Source organism: Ranitomeya variabilis, chromosome 3 (assembly GCF_051348905.1).
Source record: "Ranitomeya variabilis isolate aRanVar5 chromosome 3, aRanVar5.hap1, whole genome shotgun sequence".
Classification (NCBI taxonomy): Eukaryota; Metazoa; Chordata; class Amphibia; order Anura; family Dendrobatidae; genus Ranitomeya; species Ranitomeya variabilis.
In genome coordinates this window covers 154794713-154815000 of record NC_135234.1, presented here as the reverse complement: position 1 = coordinate 154815000, position 20288 = coordinate 154794713, and the positions used below count along the sequence as shown (strand labels likewise).

Sequence of the window (20288 nt, the reverse complement as noted above, 5' to 3'; positions counted from 1 at the left end):
ATCTTTGGTTCCAACCACCGTGTCTTTGTGCGATGCATAAAAGGTGAACGGATGGACTCTACATGCCTGGTTCCCACTGTGAAGCATGGAGGAGGTGTGATGGTGTGGGAGTGCTTTGCTGGTGACACTGTTGGGGATTTATTCACAATTGAAGGCATACTGAACCAGCATGGCTAACACAGCATCTTGCAGCGGCATGCTATTCCATCCGGTTTGCGTTTAGTTGGACCATCATTTATTTTTCAACAGGACAATGACCTCAAACACACCTCCAGGCTGTGTAAGGGCTATTTGACCAAGAAGGAGCGTGATGGGGTGCTACGCCAGATGACCTAGCCTCCACAGTCACCAGACCTGAAAATGACATGAAAATACAGAAAAATCTTTAAATGAGAAGGTGCGTCCAAACTTTTGGTCTGTACTGTATATATATGTGTGTGTCATATATATATATATATATATATATATATATATATATATATATTTATAAACTATTCTATGTGTACACATTAATTTTAGCTATTCTATTCTAACCTGTCAGTGTGATTTTACTTTACACCGCACTGAATTACCGGCTTTTCTATAAAACACCGCTGCGTATTTCTCGCAAGTCACACTGTTGGTCCGTGTGTAATCCGTATTTTTCTTGCCCCCATAGACTTTCATTGGTGGATTTTTTGCGCAATACACTGACAAACGCATCATGCTGCGATTTTCTCAGCCCGTAAAATATGGCCGAGAAATATACGGCAGATAGAAGCTGCCCCATAGAGAATCATTGGTCTGTGTGTAATGCGTTGTTTTTGCGCCTCTCATATGTCCGTATTCCTCTCTAGTGTGACCCCGGCCTAAGTCTTCTTGCTTGAAAAAGCATTACACTGTATTGATATGTGTCAGACAAACCCACTTTTTTCACTGTATCCATTGGAGTAATACCTACTTCTTCATTTTTTATTGAATGCATGGCAAATAGTCTGGACCTATATGGTTTATCTGTGCTAGTTTTTTCTTTCTTTTTTTATCTATTTCTCCTTTTTGCCTAAATCTGATTTTTTTATCATTATTTTTGGCATTTTTATTATTTGTCTTTCTATGCATACATCTGGGCTGGATCCATCTATGTAAGAAGCAGGCAGGCATATAATTTACGTATGCTTTGATTTGCCTCAATCTTTGTGTCTGGGAGCTGATTTGGAAGATGATGATTATAGTCAGTTTTGCCTTATTTAATGGCTCTACACGGAGTGGGAGGGCGTACGGTAAGCTATGGCAACCAGCGTGAGATGATAAGGGTTTTTTCACTGTCAAGTGGGTGGCTAATTCTGAGACAAATCCACTCTCAGTAAAGACCATAAGAAGCTGGCAGATGCTGGGATGCTGGCACGAGCTGATAAAGATGTTGTGCTGCTTGCTTACTTTTTTCACTTATCACATCTATCACTAGGTTAAGGTAAGGCTTCAGTAACAATTTGCATTTTTTTCTCATTATTTATAAAGCTGATATAACATACAAACATTACATGCACACATACTATGTACTATGTACACGTTCAGTGCACACATAGCATGCTCACATACTGTGCACAAATAACATGCACAAATCATAACATACACACATTATATGCCCACATAACTTTATTGCCAAGTTTTTAACACTACGATTCGGATACGGCTTTAAAGAAGGCTATTACTTGCAATATAACGCAATTTTATTTCAAAATACAAAATTAAAGGACTAGTATGATTGTGTACACTTTTGTATATTTTAACATACAAAGGTCAAAATATCCATTTTTATGTTCACACTACAATAACATGCACACATAACATCCGCAAATACTACTACTACTACATGCACACACATTACATGCACACATAACATACACACACACTATGCACACATAACATGCCCACATACTATGCACACATAACATGCATACATACTGTTAACACATAACATGCACATGTAACAAACACACATTATATGCACACATACTATGCACACCTAACGCACACATTACATGCACATATGTTATGCACACACAACATGCACACATAACATGGCCACATACTATGCACACATAACATGAGCACATACTGTTAACACATAACATGCATACATAACAAACACACATAACATGCCCACATACTATGCACACATGACATGCACACATACTATGCACACATAACATGCCCACATACTATGCACACATAACATGCATACATAACACGCTCACATACTATGCACACATAACATGCATACATACTATGCACACATAACATGCATACATGCTATGCACACATAACATGCACACATACTATGCACACATAACATGCATACATACTATGCACACATAACATGCCCACATACTATACACACATAACATGCGCACATACTGTTAACACATAACATTCACATGTAACAAACACACATTATATGCACACATACTATGCACACATAACATGCCCACATACTATGCACACATAATATGCATACATGCTATGCACACATAACATGCACACATACTATGCACACATAACATGCAAACATACTATGCACACATAACACGCTCACATACTATGCACACATAACATGCATACATACTATGCACACATAACATGCATACATACTATGCACACATAACATGCATACATACTATGCACACATAACACGCCCACATACTATACACACATAACATGCGCACATACTGTTAACACATAACATTCACATGTAACAAACACACATTATATGCACACATACTATGCTCACATTGCATGCACATATGTTATGCACACACAACATGCACACATTACATGCACACATAACATGCCCACATACTATGCACACATAAAATGCGCACATACTGTTAACACATAACATGCACACGTAACAAACACATTACATGCACACATTCTATGCACACTTAACATGCACACATTACATGCACACATAACATGCATACAGACATACATGCTATGATTAAGTTCATGGGATTTTGGAATATAGGAAGAATTTTATTTCCAAGAGAAGTCAGGGCTGAACTGATACACTCCATGCAAATGTTTGTCTTCTAGAATTTAAGAACTAAAATGCTAATGACGTAATGATCCACCACGTGGCCAGTTCTTGTTACTCATGCTACAAGAATAACTCATTCAATGGATGTTACCAGTTTCATCTTTGCTTACTTTTGCCAACTTTGGCTTGTCTGCTAATTAAAAAGTACTTAAAAACAACAATCATATGTGCTCCAAATGATAAATCATTTGGCTGTAAATGTAAATGTATTGACATGTACTGTAGCTACAGTCATAGACAATTATATAGGCAAGTAATGGACTGCAGAACTGTTGGTATTATGGAGGTAAATCCGGTATTACATCTACTGTCATTATCTTGATTTGCTAATTTTGGAACAACAGGTATAAGGCCACTTAGGGCTTAGTTGTGTGGCCTGATGAGATGCCCCAACTATATGCACCTTTTAAAGTGAAGTATAGATTTCTTTCCATTAGGGGGCAGATTTGAGTCATTAGACAAACAACAGATCAAAGGGTGCTGATTACTCTGCTTGTGTCTGATCATAGAAACTCAACATGTCTAATCATTTTGTTTCAGAAAAGCCATTTTATTAGATTTTGGGTAGGGTGCATATATTATATAAAATGAATGTGACATAGTCCCATTGTGTCAGGCAAGTTTTTGCAAAGTTTTCTTTTCAATAGCCTAAGGAAAGACTCCTCAGTAGATGCTGTTATGTAACATCCTGTATATCTGTATTAAAGCTACTGATAATTGCTAAAACTACTGTAGGCTTGCCAGCTGGCGAACAAAAATGCTTCACACAAGGCATAAAATAGGCACATTTTTTGTGTTTTTCATGCATTTTTGCTTGCATTTTGGTTTCATTTGAAAAGGTGAAAATGTTGCAAAAGTACTGAGAGAATTGACATGCTGCAGATGTGAAACAGTATCTTGAGGCTGTGTGACCATATTCAGTTTTTGATGAGCTTTTGACATTGTGTATTTTTGCTGCTTCAAGGACATAGCGTGTTAGGCCTCGTTCACACGTACAGTATTTGGTCAATGTTTTACCTCAGTATTTGTAAGCTAAAACCAGGAGAGGTACAATCAGGAATAATATAATAGAAACACGTCACCACTTCTTCATTTATCACCCACTCCTGGTTTTGGCTTACAAATACTGAGGTAAAATACTGACCAAATACTGAACGTGGCCTTACAGTTCCAGAAAATTAGGTAGATGAGATATTGGTCACGTGCACACGCTGAGTATTTGGGGAGTTTTTTACCTCAGAATTTGTAAGCCAAAACCAGGAGTGGGTGAAAAATGCAGAAGTGGTGACGTGTTTTTATTATTATTATTATTATAGTGCCATTATTAATATTCCTTTGCGCTTTATATGGCGCCATTTATTCCATGGTGCTTCTATTATACATTTCCTCTGACTGCTCCACTCCTGGTTTTGGCTTACAAATACTGAGGTAAAATACTGACCAAATACTCAATGTATGCACGTGGCCTTACTTAATAGGTGCAGAAATTCTGCAGTATCAAAAACTCACCAAAAGCTCATCTTGGGAACATAGCTTCATGATGCAGATCTGCAAAGAAAAAATAAGCTGCATTTGCATGAGACTTCAGATATCTCATTCAGTTTGCTGGTACTGTAAAACGCTGCTTTTTTCCAAAGCAAAAACGCCACATGTGAACATACCCTTAAAGAGTAATTACCTTGTGAATTCTTTATTCACAATATTACAATTAGCCAAAGCCACCATATTTTTGAGTTAGTTTGGCTAGTAGGAGAGTGGATCTGTCCTCATACAATGCTGCCATTACATGCATCGGTATAGTCTGATACAATATAGCAAAAATTTAAACTATTCATCTGTAAACCATACAACAAGATCTTGTCTTCTACACATTAATATGCTTGGTGTTACAATACTCTTGATATAATGAATATGATGATCATCACTCATTAATATTTATACATTTAAGAGAAAAAAAAGAAAAATGTCTAAAATAGGAATTCTTTCAACGTCTATTATTCAACATTTTTCGTCTTCTTCAAACTCCTCGAACATATTTTAATGTAAATTGACATTTTCATAAAATGTTAAAATGCAATTGCATCAATAATAGTAAAACAGAGAGTATAAGATGACTGTTTACCATCGAATCTATAAAGAAGGAGAGGAGTGATAAAATATGCTTTTTTACTTAGTTTTCGCTTGCAGCTGAACCCTTGTTAATGAATGCCTACCTACAGTGATGCAAGTGAAAACTGAGGAGGACAAGGCACCAAAGCATTTGTTGACCAATTAGTTTGACATGTTGACTCAGAAACAAGTGGGCAGGTATTGATGTTGTGCTAAGTTGACTGCAGGGGGCTTTTATGTGTGCCAAATGGCTGAACACAAAGAACTGTACACCCCCTCCTTCACTCTTGCATTCCAGGCTTTGCATGCCAGTTCTTTCACAGCCAGCTCACAGAGACTTTAATAAGGACTGATGCCCTATTTATAGCTTTTAGAACTTTGTATTGCTATAAAACAATATAGATAATATGTGAAGTGATATGAGCCGAGCCTTATGATCTGACCAGTGACCACTTTTTTTCAGGATCAATTGATGGTTTCTGAACGGCAATCTTTGATTAATATAGGAATTGGTAGAAATTATGAAATAGACCACTCTTCTTCACAATAAGAAATCCATATTTGTATTAATTACAGTCAAGAATTTCAATATTACTTGTTTTCCAGAAGGTGTTGCAACAGGATGTTACTGATCTATTTAATGCCGTTCCAGACAAATGACATACATTTATGACATATTCGGATTTCCTTCTTTGATTCAAGCTTAGAACTGAGCTTGTATCGTTTCCGGCAAATAAAGGCTTTGTCACACAGCCAGGATCTGCCTCTTAGGGCTCATTCTCACATGCGAGAAACTCGGATGAGTCTCGCACGTTAATACCCGGCACTGCACCTGGCATTCGGATCGGAGTGTGCGGCCGTGTAGCAATACATGAGTGCCATGTGCAGTGCCGGGTATTGACGTGCGAGACTCATCCGAGTTTCTGGCATGTGAGAATGAGTCTTTATTTACCACTGTAATGAGCGGTCCCATGTGACCGCTCACACAGGACAAGCTGCCAGCGCTGAGAGGAGACATCGCGGGAGCTGGGTGAGTATTTCTCTGCAAGAGGCCGGGATGGGAGGCATGAGGTCACCAGCAAACTTTATTTTTAACAAAAAAGAACAAAAACTTGATCTTTCATCTCTTCTCTCCTGCAGGGGAGAAGAGATGAATGCCGCCTTCAGAACCACACGCAGGGGGGACAGCGCTTACTGTAGCGCTGTCTCTCCTGCGGGCGGTACGTGCACACGGAGGAGAGTGCACACTGTTCTCCATGTGTACGTGTGCAGGACGTATTGCTGTACGTGTTGCCGGAGAAAAACGGGCATGTCTCCGTGTTTTCAACACGGACACACGGTCCGTGAAAACACGGAGACATGTGCATAGACCCATTCATTTCAATGGGTCTACGTGTGTCAGTGTCTCTGGTACGTGAGAAAACTGTCACTACACGTACCGGAGTCACTGAAGTGTGAAAGAGGCCTTAGGCTGGGTTCACACTACGTTTACAGCAGCCCGTTCAACACATACGGTAACGGGCTGCTGTAAACGCAAGTGTCAGTATGGCAGCACGCTAGCGCAGATAGAGCATCTGCTAGCTCTATCTGCGCTAGCAGTGACGGACCCGGAAACGCTGCAGCCCACGTCTCAGGGTCCGTCACTTAATGACGGCACATGGCTAGCGCACGCCCATTGTGGGCGTGCGCTAGCGATGCGTCCGACATTGGAGTCAATGGCGGTGCTAGCGGACTACGTTACACCGCGTTATGCGCGGTGTAATGTAGTCTGTTTAACGGACGGGTTCAATGCAGTGTGAACCCAGCCTTAGTGTCTGTGTTACTCTGCATCTGCTACAGCCTGCCTGCTAATGACATGTAAGCTCAGCTGCTACAGCTAATCTTGTTGGTATTCAGTGCCAGTATATTTTGACTGTTCTGGACCCTAGCACTGCACTGTTTTGGACTCTTATTTAGAGACTCCCAGCTCTGCTATGAAATGTGTCTTCTGATCTGCATTTCCCAGTGAGGGCTTCACCCATGAGACTTTGCCTGCAGCAGAGCTGCAAAAGAACTACTCCTATGATTACCCTGTTTGCTGTGTTCACCTTAACTGTTTCTCATGTGCTGCACCCACATTTATTCATATAGATACAGACTCTGCCCGCAGTAGAGCTGCAAGAGAACTACTCCTAATACCACCCTGTTTTCTGTGATAACCTTGAACTGTTTGCTCACGCGTTGCACATTTGTGTCTTTGAACAATACAGACTTAACACCATACTCTGGTCTGCTGCCTTATTCGTCTCAAGCCAAAAGGTTCCTCAGTATACCACTATAGTTGTTACACATGCAGAGTTACAGCTGCAGCCACCGGTTTCCAGCAGCGGCCGGGCTAGCACAGGTGCCTGCTCATTAAGGTAATGAATATTCACCCCTCTCCACTCCCATAGGCGTGTAGTGAACGTTCATTACCTTATCGAGTGGGGACATGTGATAACTTGGCCAGAAGAGCTGCTGGCACCGGAACGAGATGCAGCGAGGGCGCGCAGGGAAAGTAAGTAGGATTTTTTTTTATAGGAGCCGTGCATACAAGGATAGGGGATAAGGAGCCATGCATAAAAGGACAGGGATAAGGAGTCATGCATACAGGGATGGGGAGCCATGCATACAAGGACGGGGATGGGGAGCCATGCATACAAGGACAGAGATGGGGAGACCTGCATACAAAGACACAAAGACAGGGATGGGGAGCCATGTATACAAGGACAGGGATTGGGGAGACCTGCATACAAAGACAGGGATGGGGAGCTATATATACAAGGACAGGGATGGAGAGCCATGCATACAAGGATGGGGATGGGGAGCCATGCATACAAGGACAGGAATGGGGAGCCATGCACACAAGGATGTGGTTGGGGAGCCATGCATACAGGGATGGGGAGCTATGCATACAAGGATGGAATTGTGAGACTTGCATACAAGGACAGGGATGGGGAGCCATGCATTACAAGGACAAAGATTGGGAGCCATGCATACAAAGACAGGGATGGGGAGCCATGCATACCAGGATAGGGATGAGGGGACAATGCATACCCTGCTTATACTCGAGTCAATAATTGTTCCCATTGTTTTTTTCAAAATTAGGTGCCTTGGCTTATACTTGGGTTGACTTATACACAAGTATATACAGTAACTTGATAGGTAAATGCTATAAAATGAAAAGAAATACAAAATAAACAAAACACCAGAATAGCATTTTTTTTTTGTCTCTGCAAAACCACAAAAATGCAATTAGAAGCCACCAAAATGTTGTATCTACTCAAAATGGAATCAATAAAAACAACACCTCACCACACAAAAATCAAACCCTCACACACCAGGTTGGACTGGGGTGTCTGGAGCTCACAATTGGAATATACTGTAGGGGCCCACCCTACAACTATATGCAAATACCCGTTAGCCATTCCCTCCTTTAGGCAACATTACCACTATCAATATTTGTTCAGTATTTTACATCAATATTTGTAGGTAGAAACCAGGAGTGGGTGAAAAATACAGAAATGGTGACATGTTTCCATTATACTTTTCCTCTGATTGTTCCACTCCTGATTTTGGCTTACAAATACTGAGGTAAAATACTGACCAAATACTGAATGCGAGAACATAGCCTTATAAGCTGTGTCCTTGAAGCAGCAAAAATACTCAATGTCAAAATCTTATCAAAAACTGAACATGGGCTCACAGACTCAAAATGCTGTTTCACATCTGCAGCATGTCAATTCTTTCAGTACTTTTGTAAGTGGAGCATCGACTGTAAAACACAGTTGGAAGACAGTATCTCCATGGAAGACAGTATCCTCAAAAGTAAATTAAATTACAGCAGTAATAATGTCCCCTGATTGGCTCCTTCACTAATTGTGTTCCCACTTGCCACCATAAACCAATAATATATGTTCCTCATTCTGACCCCCATACAGTAATTTTGTCACCCCTTTGTTTAATAAGGTCCCAGATCCAGGTCACTTTATTTAATGTCCCCCAACCTGGACCCTTATGTACACTTTAATAGCTCCTTATCCTTTGCCCTTTTATTTAATAATAATCCCTTCCTGGGCCCCTTTATTTAATACTGTCCCCATGCTGGGCCCCTTCCAGTAATAATGTCCCCATCCTGGGGCCTTTCCAGCAATAATGTCCCCATCCTGGGCCCCTTCCAGTAATAATATGCCTACAATGTGCCCCTTCCAGTAATAATGTTCCCATCCTGGGCCCTTTATTTAGTAATGTTTCCATCCTGGGCCCTGCATTTAATAATAATTGATTCACAAAAAGTTTAAGAACATGTTCTTTTCGAAAAAATGCGTTTAGCAATCATATGTTTTCCTCCCATGTCTCCCCCCTTTTTGCAAATATTTGTGGTAAATGTTTTTGAATACTTTCTTTTAAATGAACATGATTAAATCTTTGATTTTAGCCCACAACATACCAGGAGCTGGATCATTTTCTTTCCTTCATTTAATAATGTCCCCATCCTGTGCCATTTTATTTAATAATGTCCCCATCCTAGGCCCCTATGTCTCCCCTTCTTGAGCCCCTTTGTTGCCCCCATCCTGGACCCCTATGTCCACATTAACAATGTCCCCATCCTGTGCACCTCATATAGTATTATGGGCTCCACATATTGCTCCATGCAATATAATGAGCCTCATATAGTGCTCCATACAGTATAATGGGCTCCATATAATGGCCCCCAAAAAGAGAAAAAAATATTTGGCAGGGTCACAAAAGAGCATATCTCACAACTTTGCAGACTTTACAGAGTATTTTTTCTACAACTGGAGTCCTAGATTCCCCTTTCACTCCACTCATAGAGTATGATGTCAATAAAAGTGCCCCACAAACACTGTAAGAAACCCCCACAGTGAATTCCTCCACAGTACCCAACCCCTCAACTCACCCGGAAAAATTTAGAGACCGCCAATGCAGTATAATGCCTCAACTGTGACCCCCGCACAGCCCTCTACACAATATGATGGACCCCACACAAACCTTCACATTGCACAATTGCTTGCATACAGTATTAAAGCTGCCACACTGCCCTCAAAATATTATAGTAGCCCCTACATATAGCCCCTCAATATAGTATAATGCACCAAATAGTCTTCCATATAATATACTGTGCTCATCATAGTCCTCCACATAGTATAATGCGCTCCCCATAGACCTCTATATAGTATAACACACCCCATAGCCTCCATACAGAATAATGCACTTCCCATAGTCCTCCATTTGGTATGATTAATTCCCCATAGTTCTCCATATAATATAATGCACTCCCTATAGTCCTCCATATAATATACTCAACTGCTCATAGTCCTCCATATAATATACTGCACCCATCATAGTCCTCCTATAGTATACTGCACCCCCATAGTCCTCATATAGTATAATGCATCCACATAGTCCTCCATACAGTATAAAGAACCACCCATAATCCTCCATATAGTATAATGCACCCCATAGTGTCCCATATAGTATACTGCACTTCACATAGTCCTCCATTTTGTATGATAAATTCCCCATAGTCCTCCATATAGTATACTCAACTCCTCATAGTCCTCCACATAATATACTGCACTCATCATAGTCATGTTGACAGAGCAGACATGTTGCCATGTTGACAGAGCAATTACTTCTTTTCTGGTTGGCTCTTCTGATGGGATGTGACTGCCAGGGTCATGCTGATAGCCAGCTCCTCACTGCCTAACTGAAGGAAGTCAGCTGTCTACCAGCATGATGCCAGCAGTCACAATCCAGAAGATGAAGCGCTGCTCTATTGACATGGAGCACTGGAATCTCCCGCCAGAGTGTTGTCGGTGAATGTCGGTTCAGAGTAAAACAGGCAGGCAGTTAGCACCTGTCTGTTAGTTTTTAGGCAAATAGTAAAAAAAATAAATCCTAGATAGCTTCTTTAATTATGATTTGAGGAACTGGTGAGGCAATACCAGATTTCATTTCTCGTTTAACAACAACCGTTTTAATATGAAACTCACATAACAGATTCATACATTTGACATTGACTTTTTGGATTTACACATTGAGGGTAGTAATGCTGTCTCTGCCACGAAACAGAGAGAAGTGTTCACATCAGGTCACCAGTTCCAGACAAGGAATCTACCATGGCTGCAGTGCACGGAAGAAACCTTGAGCTCGCTCCTAGGCAAATAATGATACTTGAAGATAGAAAACATTCAGCTCCCGCACAAAAAATTGCTTTTCTATAAAAAAATTATTTTATTGATATGCTCTTAAAATAAAGGGTTACAAACATGAAACACTTTTCCTATGCATTTCGAGCGATGAACTCTCTTAATCATAGCCAAGACACGTAAAGATAAATTGTTTGGTTCCTAATACAAGTATGGTGAAGTTGGAACAATTCAAAGCATGTTAAAGATTGATTGAGCGTCACTATTTACAATCGAATAAACTGTAAATTTTGCACTTAAAAAAAGACAATAAAGAAAATATGGACTAATTAGAGATAAACATAAAAAATAAAATAACAAGAAAATAGTCTTTTCACACGTTATAGTGTTGAATTTGCTGAGATTAACAATATAATCATGAAAAATGTTATGATCTTACAGCAAAATATAACTCCTAGTGGTAAATTACAAAATGGCATAAAGATAGTGTCCAAAGATGAATGAATCGATCTCCAGAAGATCAACTTCAAGCCCAAATTTTTCAAATTCACAGGTACCCACATATTTTTGAACACTTTGCATGTTTGCGTTTTGATTCTCAAAAAAAAAAAAAATGCCCAGGACCATTTCATGTACTGCTGAACATAGTCTAAAGAGTGGGCTAATGATGTTAGGAGTGGCTGCGTGGGCTTCCCAATAATGCCTTGAAGCTGTTATATCACATGGCTATCATAAATAATCAGGAAGGCTAATACATCCAGTATAAGAGATGGGGTCAGTGAAGCAGTGCCATTTTAGGCTCTTACAGAATAGGTATAGGAGGTCAGAAAGCACAGCTCATTCCACATTGGTAGAAAATCCAATTGTGGCTTCTTACCGCAATGCTAAACCACATTGAAAATGGGAATGGTAGTCTCAGTCTGTGAATGCTAATCAAAAAGATGCAAGTGATAGGAAGATGTTTTAACTGTATAGTCCATGTGACTGTGCAATGATTGATCTGTGTTATACTGCAGGGCAGCACGGTGGCTCAGTGGATAGCATTGCAGCACTGGAGTCCTGGGTTCTAATCCCACCTTGGACCACATCTGCAAGGAGTTTGTATATTCTCCCCGTGTTTGTGTGGGTTTCCTCTGGGTACTCTGGCTTCCTCCCACATTCCAAAGACATACTGATAGGGAACTTAGATTGTGAGCCCCATTGGGGACAGTGATGATAATGTGGGCAAAACTGTAAAGCGCTGCAGAATATGTTAGCGCTATATAAAAATAAAGATTATTATTATACTGCAGTAATACCACCCTAGTAACAGTATTCTTCACATACCACAAACAAGTTTAGTATCTGTAATGAACATGTTGACACTCACACCAAAAACGCTGGACCTACACGCAACTGGTACCTAAAATAGCCCTAGCCATGCAACTAAAAAATATCACCTCGGATCGGGCACCCTAAAAGGCCATTGAGGAGTTTCTCTTACCTTCTGAGGAACCATAAGGAGGCCACAACACACTAACAACAAGGGGAAAGGAAGGTGTGAGGAGCTATTTAAGAACCCATGGTGAGAAACTAAGACATGTTCAAAAAAGGTGAAGGAATAAAGGTTAAGGGTACCAAAAATAAAAAGAAGCAGTAAGTCCTTCCAAGAACTTAGCAAAGTTAAAAGGAAGCCATGATGGGCGGGAAAGCAAACCAACTGAATGCAAGAATACAACGGGAGTTTACTCAGCAAGGTAAACCTTTATGATAAAGAGCTGGAACTCCTAAATGTAAATCCAGCAAGAAATATAGCCAGCAAGGAAGTGCAGAGAAGGGATGCTATATAAAGCCCCACCCAGACCTTGATAGGTCAAACCAAAATGGCAAAATGGAAAACACTAAGAAAGAATCAAACCAAGAAGGGTCGATTCATCAAGACTACACATACGCCAGTCTTTCTGAATCAGATCCATAGCCTTTTTTTAATAGGAGAATGGCCCGATTTTTTTTCCAACTGATCCATAGCCTTTTTGACCCTGGTTAGCTTCTTTAAATGTGAGTTCAAACTTGGGTGGGTTCATATGGGTAACGTCCTATGGTATTTCACTCTGTTTCTGGAGCGCCCACTAGGGCCGTGGGGTACTCAGGCCAGGTCCGACTGTTCTTAAGGGGGTGGTCATGGCAGCAGTGACCCGGTCAGTGGCCCTGGGGCATCCAATAAAATTAATGAAATGAAGGGGAAATAGAGTCTATAGGGAGTTAGTTCGTGATGTCAACTGTGGTGTTTGGCAATGGATGGCCGACGCTGCTTAAGGGGGCTGATGGTGATGCAGCTGAGATGGTTCTGTTCCCCCATGTGGAGCGGGGCCCCAGGGCTACCGCTATAGTTGGTAAGGGATCATAGGTGATGGGGTGCAGGACTGGGTGCGGGAAATGACTGGAGGACACAAGGATTGCAGTTTCCTTTATCTTTACTTGTTAGTTGCAGGTGCAGTCTGGGGCACGGGTAACAGGTGATGATGGGGTCCAGGCAGCCTGGAAGCAACTTAGGATCCACTTAGCCAGGTGGGTTTGGAGGCCTTCCTTCTGTGTTATTCTCTTGGAAAATATAGCCAGCAAGGAAGTGCAGAGAAGGGATACCACATTGCTCAAAAAATTAAAGGGAACACTTAAACAACAGAATATAACGCCAAGTAAATCAATAATCTGTGAAATCAAACTGTCCACTTAGGAAACAATACTGTTTGACAATCAATTTCACATGCTGTTGTGCAAATGGAATAGACAACAGATGGAAATTATTGGCAATTATCAAGACACACTCAATAAAGGAGTGGTTTTGCTGGTGGGGACCACAGACCACATCTAAGTACCAATGCTTTCTGGCTGATGTTTTGGTCACTTTTAAATATTGGTTGTGCTTTCACACTCGTGGTAGCATGAGACGGACTCTACAACCCACACAAGTGGCTCAGGCAGTGCAGCTCATCCAGGATGGCACATCAATGCGAGCTGTGGCAAGAAGATTTGCTGTGTCTGTCAGCGTAGTGTCCAGAGGCACTACCAAGAGACAGGCAAGTACACCAGGAGATGGAGAGGGGGCCGTGGAAGGGCAACAACCCAGCAGCAGGACCGCTACCTCAGCCTTTGTGCAAGGAGGAACAGGAGGAGCACTGCCAGAGCCCTGCAAATTGACTTCCAGCAGGCCACAAATGTGCATGTGTCTGCACAAATTGTTAGAATCTGACTCCATGAGGTTGATCTGAGTGCTCAACATCCACAGATGGGGTTGTGCTCACAGCGCAACACCGTGCAGGACGCTTGGCATTTGCCACAGAACACCAGGATTGGCCATTGGCGCCCTGTGCTCTTCACAGATGAAAGCAGGTTCAAACTGAGCACATGTGACAGACGTGACAGAGTCTGGAGACGCCGTGGAGAGCGATCTGCTGCCTGGAACATCCTTCAGCATGACCGGTTTTGTAGTGGGTCAGTAATGGTGTGGGGTGGCATTTCTTTGTAGGGCCGCACAGCCCTCCATGTGCTCACCAGAGGTAGCCTGACTGCCATTAAGTACCGAGATAAGATCCTCAGACCCCTTGTAAGATCATATGCTGGTGCGCTTGGCCCTTGGTTCCTCCAAATGCAGGACAATGCCAGACCTCATGTGGCTGGAGTGTGTCAGCAGTTCCTGCAAGATGAAGGCATTGAAGCTATGGACTGGCCCACCCATTCCCCAGACCTGAATCCGATTGAATGCATCTGGGACATCATGTCTCGCACCATCCACCAACATTACATTGCACCACAGACTGTCCAGGAGTTGGCGAATGCATTAGTCCAGGTCTGGGAGTAGATCCCTCAGGAGACCATCCGCCATCTCATCAGGAGCATGCCCAGGCATTGTAGGGAGGTCATACAGGCACGTGGAGGCCACACACACTACTGAGCATCATTTCCTTGTTTTGAGGAATTTCCACTTAAGTTGGATCAGCCTGTAACTTCATTTTCCACTTTGATTTTGAGCAACATTCCAACTCCAGAACTCCGTGGGATATTAGTTGTGATTTACGTTGATAATTTTTAGGTTTTATTGTTCTCAACACATTCCACTATGTAATGAATAAAGATATACAACTGGAATATTTCATTCAGTGATATCTAGGATGTGGGATTTTAGTGTTCCCTTTATTGTTTTGAGCAGTGTATATAAAACCACACCCAGAACTTGATAGGTCAAACCAAAATGGGAAAATGGAAAACAGTGAGAATGAATCAAACCAAGAAGGACCGATTCAGCAAGACTACACTACGCCAGTCTTGCTGAATCAGATCCATAGCCTTTTTCTTTATAGGAGAACGGCACAATTTTTTTTTCCAACTGATCCATAGCCCTTTTGACCCTGGTTAGCTTCTTTAAATATGGGTTCAGACTTTGGTAGGTTCATATGGGTCACGTCCTATGATATTTCACTCTGCTTCCAACTGGATATGGGAGTAACTGACAGAATGGCAAGTAGCAAATCTGCCTGCAACTGGACCTACATCTCCTATTACCTTACTTTATAAAAAAAAATTGTAATAGATAGCAAAGGATTATTCTGATAATATTGCAATAATACTCATTGACCTTGTCGAGAGCTGTTTAGGGGGGTTAGTAACACTTTATTATAAATATTTCCAAGGTATTGTCACAGATAGGGTTTGAGCTTTCATAAGGAGAGGTGCACAGTTCCCTTTCTCAAATGGAAATGTTTTCGTTGCTACCAAAACAGATGGCTTAACTAGCTTTCAAATTGCGAACTTCTGGGATAGAAGGTTGGTGCAAAAAAAGGAGTTTGACTGAAACTGTGCATTAGGTTCAACACTGGCAACAACCAACTTTTATTATCTTCTATTCAGACACAACAGAGAAAAACAGTGCAGAATATTTCCTAGGCTGTCTCACCACTAATTATATCTCAGTGAGTCTCTCTAACAAGGGCTTTAAGCCTACTGCCCAGTGCCTCAAGAAACAACAAAGTCAATGTCATTCCTTCAGATTGATGATAGCACCTATATGCCTTGGCACAACATGCTTTTGCCCAAAATCTCATTGTCCGCGAGAGTTAAACATTATTTAAAGAACCTTGCACAGATATTGTCTAATTAATGCTCATTAAGCAGTCAAATCCACAGATCTAGGAGATACTTATATGTCATCATCACTATTGAGGGTATCTCCCAGGTGAGAATGGTTACACAGACTTCCAGATGGATTGATATGGCAGCTCAATTTATATAAATGTTACAAAATACGGCTTTCCATAGAAGCTCCACATGTATTAGCTGTTTCCTTTCCTTGTGTGAGAACGTGAATTAGTATCTTATTTCACAAGAGGATTTATTCTACATTTTTAGACTCTTCCAAAGCTGAACAGCAGGTTTTTTTTTGTTTTGTTTTGTTTTAAAGTAGATTGTAGCCACGAAAATACTTTATCCAAATAGGTTAATCCACCTGGAAGCAATCATTGTACCTGGCTGTGGGAACAGGTTAGAATGCCTTTAAATCTTTTACACTGTGGTTCACACATATCCACAGTTGGGAGTACAGTTATGAGATATACTATACAGTATTCATCCTTTTCTCCTTCGCCGAGTCATGCTATTATATCTGAACGAAATGCCTGTGGCATTTTACTGCCTTTTAAATTGTGACTGCCTCCAGATTCCAGATGTAAGGGTGGAATTCTGTCTAGGGAAAGATTCTGCAATTTCTTTACCTCCTCATAAAAATATGTTCAAAGCAAACATATTGCACACAGACTACTGAATGATACAAATAGAAATCGTTTATATGCTATCTGTGAAGGAAAGGATTTTCTGTGACAGAAATGAAGATTATGGGAGTTTTGTTACAGCAAAAAAATTTAGTAACACAATAAATTGAATTAAATGAATTATGTACATAATATTGGCCCTGATTCATCAAAGTGTTTCCACCAGAAATCTGACATAAAACACTTTGATAAATCTCAACATTTTTCTGCATCTCGATGTTCCACAAAAATATTCCGACTCCAGCTTCATGCAAAAAGGACAGAACTTTGAAGGAACGGGGTCAAAAACAGGGCATGAAACTACTGACCATCTAATTCATGACAAGCACTCTCTTACCTTAGCATCCTACTCCAGTCTCTGTCTAGATGAAGATTTGTGGAGAGGCACATGGAGGTGCAGTTTTGCATCTCTTAATGAATCAGGAGCATCTGACTGTAACACACCCTATCATCAAAAATCAAGGCCATTATATTCTCACTCATTAATATTTATTTATACTTGCTCCCAGACCAAAGTAATGATTGCCTTACAAAATTTACAAAATTGTTGAAGTGTATGAGATCTGACAACTTGTAATCTTGGGTCATAATGCAAATTATAATGCTGAAAGATGAAAATTAATATTGAGACTAAGGGTACTGTCACACAGTACCATTTTGATCGCTACGACGGCACGATCCGTGACGTCGCAGCGATCGTATGATTATCGCTCCAGCGTCGTAGACTGCGGTCACACGTTGCAATCACGGCGCTGGAGCGATGCCGAAGTCCCCGGTAACCAGGGTAAACATCGGGTAACTAAGCGCAGGGCCGCGCTTAGTAACCCGATGTTTACCGTGGTTACCAGCGTAAACGTAAAAAAACAAACAGTACATACTTACATTCCGGTGTCTGTCCCCGGCGTTCTGCTTCTCTCCACTGTGTAAGCGCCATAGCCGGAAAGCACAGCGGTGACGTCAGACGTCACCGCTGTGCTCGCTTTCCGGCTGGCAGACGCTCACACAGTGGAGAGAAGCTGAGACGCTGGAGGACAGACACCGGAATGTAAGTATGTACTGTTTGTTTTTTTACGTTTACGCTGGTAACCACGGTAAACATCGGGTTACTAAGCGCGGCCCTGCGCTTAGTTACCCGATGTTTACCCTGGTTACAAGCGAACACATCGCTGGATCGCTGTCACACACAACGATCCAGCGATGTCAGCGGGTGATCAAGCGACGAAAGAAAGTTCCACACGATCTGCTACGACGTACGATTCTCAGCAGGATCCCTGATCGCTGCTGCGTGTCAGACACTGCGATATCGTAACGATATCGCTAGAACGTCACGAATCGTACCGTCGTAGCGATCAAAATGGTACTGTGTGACAGTACCCTAACAGTGTAGTCATGTAAGAGGATTATAGACTTCTTTAGTTGAGTGTGCAGTGAAACTTAAATAAGCAAACATCGTTATCTAGCTGGAATAAAAAAATAGGTGTGGGTTGACGGGAAGGAAGCAAAACAGACAGCCTGTAATAATTATAGGGGATAACTCAGGAGACTCTTTGCGTGGAACAAGACAACTACAGGACACAGTTTTATAAGTGGTAAAGTCAATATTATCACATGGTGATTCAAACAGGTGCAGAGGGAAACTCAAGTCCACAACACTTGGAGCAAATATTAAATGCAGCTCGGCAGTCTATAGGAAACTTCAGAGGCAAATGCAATCACGCAGAAAGTCTATGAAGCACAATTATTCTTGAGGATACTTGACACGAATAAGTCCTTGCTTAGTCCAAAACACAGATAGATATGCTTATAAGGCAGTTCAAATAATATCTTAGCTCAACCAGGGAGGTCTGGGTAATAGTCTCAGGTTCTTGCAGAGCAATAACAGCTTACATGTCCAGCAAGTGCAGATGGAAGTAAACACGAGCAGCAGATGAAGGAGGATTACTGGAACTGGTGTATGCAGCAGGAACTCAGAGCAGAGTAGCAGGATAACCCCACAGGTTCACAGGAGCAGGTATAAAGCCAGGGAGTCACCAGAGGTCAGGAATTGGATGCAAGGCAGAATACTCTAGCACAGACTGAAGGCTGGGGTGGAGTTTTATAGCAGGAAGACACAGCGCACATGAGACCAAAGACACCATCTTGGAAAATGGCAGTAATGCACAAAAGGTAATAAAAAATGTTCAGAGTCCTGACACAGCCATCAGGTCATGATAACTATGTCAAAGCTAAGAATTATAAAAGGCCCAGGGGAGTAGAGAAGGGGAGGAGTTGAAGGCTGAACCTGTATCCCGACAGACATATGGAGATAACTAAGCTGGCTTATAGCCACAACTACCAGCACAGGACAGATCATTGAAGTGAAGCCTCAGCCTTGAGTGAGGAAGAGGGATCCGAGAGAAAAGACCGACCAGAGGTATCAAAACAACCAAAGAGAGGGGGCCAATCAGAGTAATCAAGAGAGAGGGAGAGCCAATCAGAGGAATCGAGGAAGAGGGATCTGAGAGAAAGCAACCAAACAGATTGAGATGACCCGAGAGAGGGAGCCATTCAGAGGAATCAAGAGAGACAATCAGAGGAATCGAGAGAGAGGGAGCTGATCAGAGGAGCTCAGATGATTGCAGTGTAAATTACGGTACAGAGTGGACTTGGAATTGCGGTTTAGGAAATGCAGGCAGCAGGAGTAAACGCATCACTGAAGCAACAATTAGCTAAGGGACTTATGGTCTAACAGAGTAGTTCCACTGACTCCCGTTAGGGCCTGTACTGAGATTGTTACTTACAATGCTGACTAAGTGACAATGGTGAAGAGTAGGGTTGAGCGACTTTCATTTTTTTAAGATCGAGTAGGGTTTTGGGAAACCCGATTTTGTCCAGAGTCGAGTCGAGTGCAGTCGGCCGATTATCGCTAAAAGTCGGGGATCGACCGAAACACGAAACCCAATGCAAGTCAATGGGGAAGCATAGTCGGCAGTGAGTGGAGGCCAGGAAAACACCTACAGTGCCCATTTTAATGCCAAAAACATCCATTCTTGTTTCTGAAGCTTGCCAATCTTAATTAACTGTATAATAATAGTTGGGCATAGGGAATTGGGGGAAAGTTGTGGGGGG

At 41.7% G+C, this 20288-nt stretch overlaps 1 protein-coding gene across 2 annotated transcripts in view; it reads left to right on the top strand.

The window, feature by feature from the left end:
- The window catches only part of MID1 (midline 1), a 596642-nt gene that overhangs the window by 177232 nt on the left and 399122 nt on the right, over nt 1-20288 (top strand). Inside the window, exon 1 of one of the 2 annotated variants that reach the window (XM_077294749.1) lies at nt 1312-1450. The exons of the other annotated variant lie outside the window; for it this stretch is intronic. The gene's annotated coding sequence lies outside the window, so the exon portion shown is untranslated. Of the gene's footprint in view, nt 1-1311; nt 1451-20288 lie in introns of those variants that run through there. 2 annotated transcript variants of the gene reach the window in all.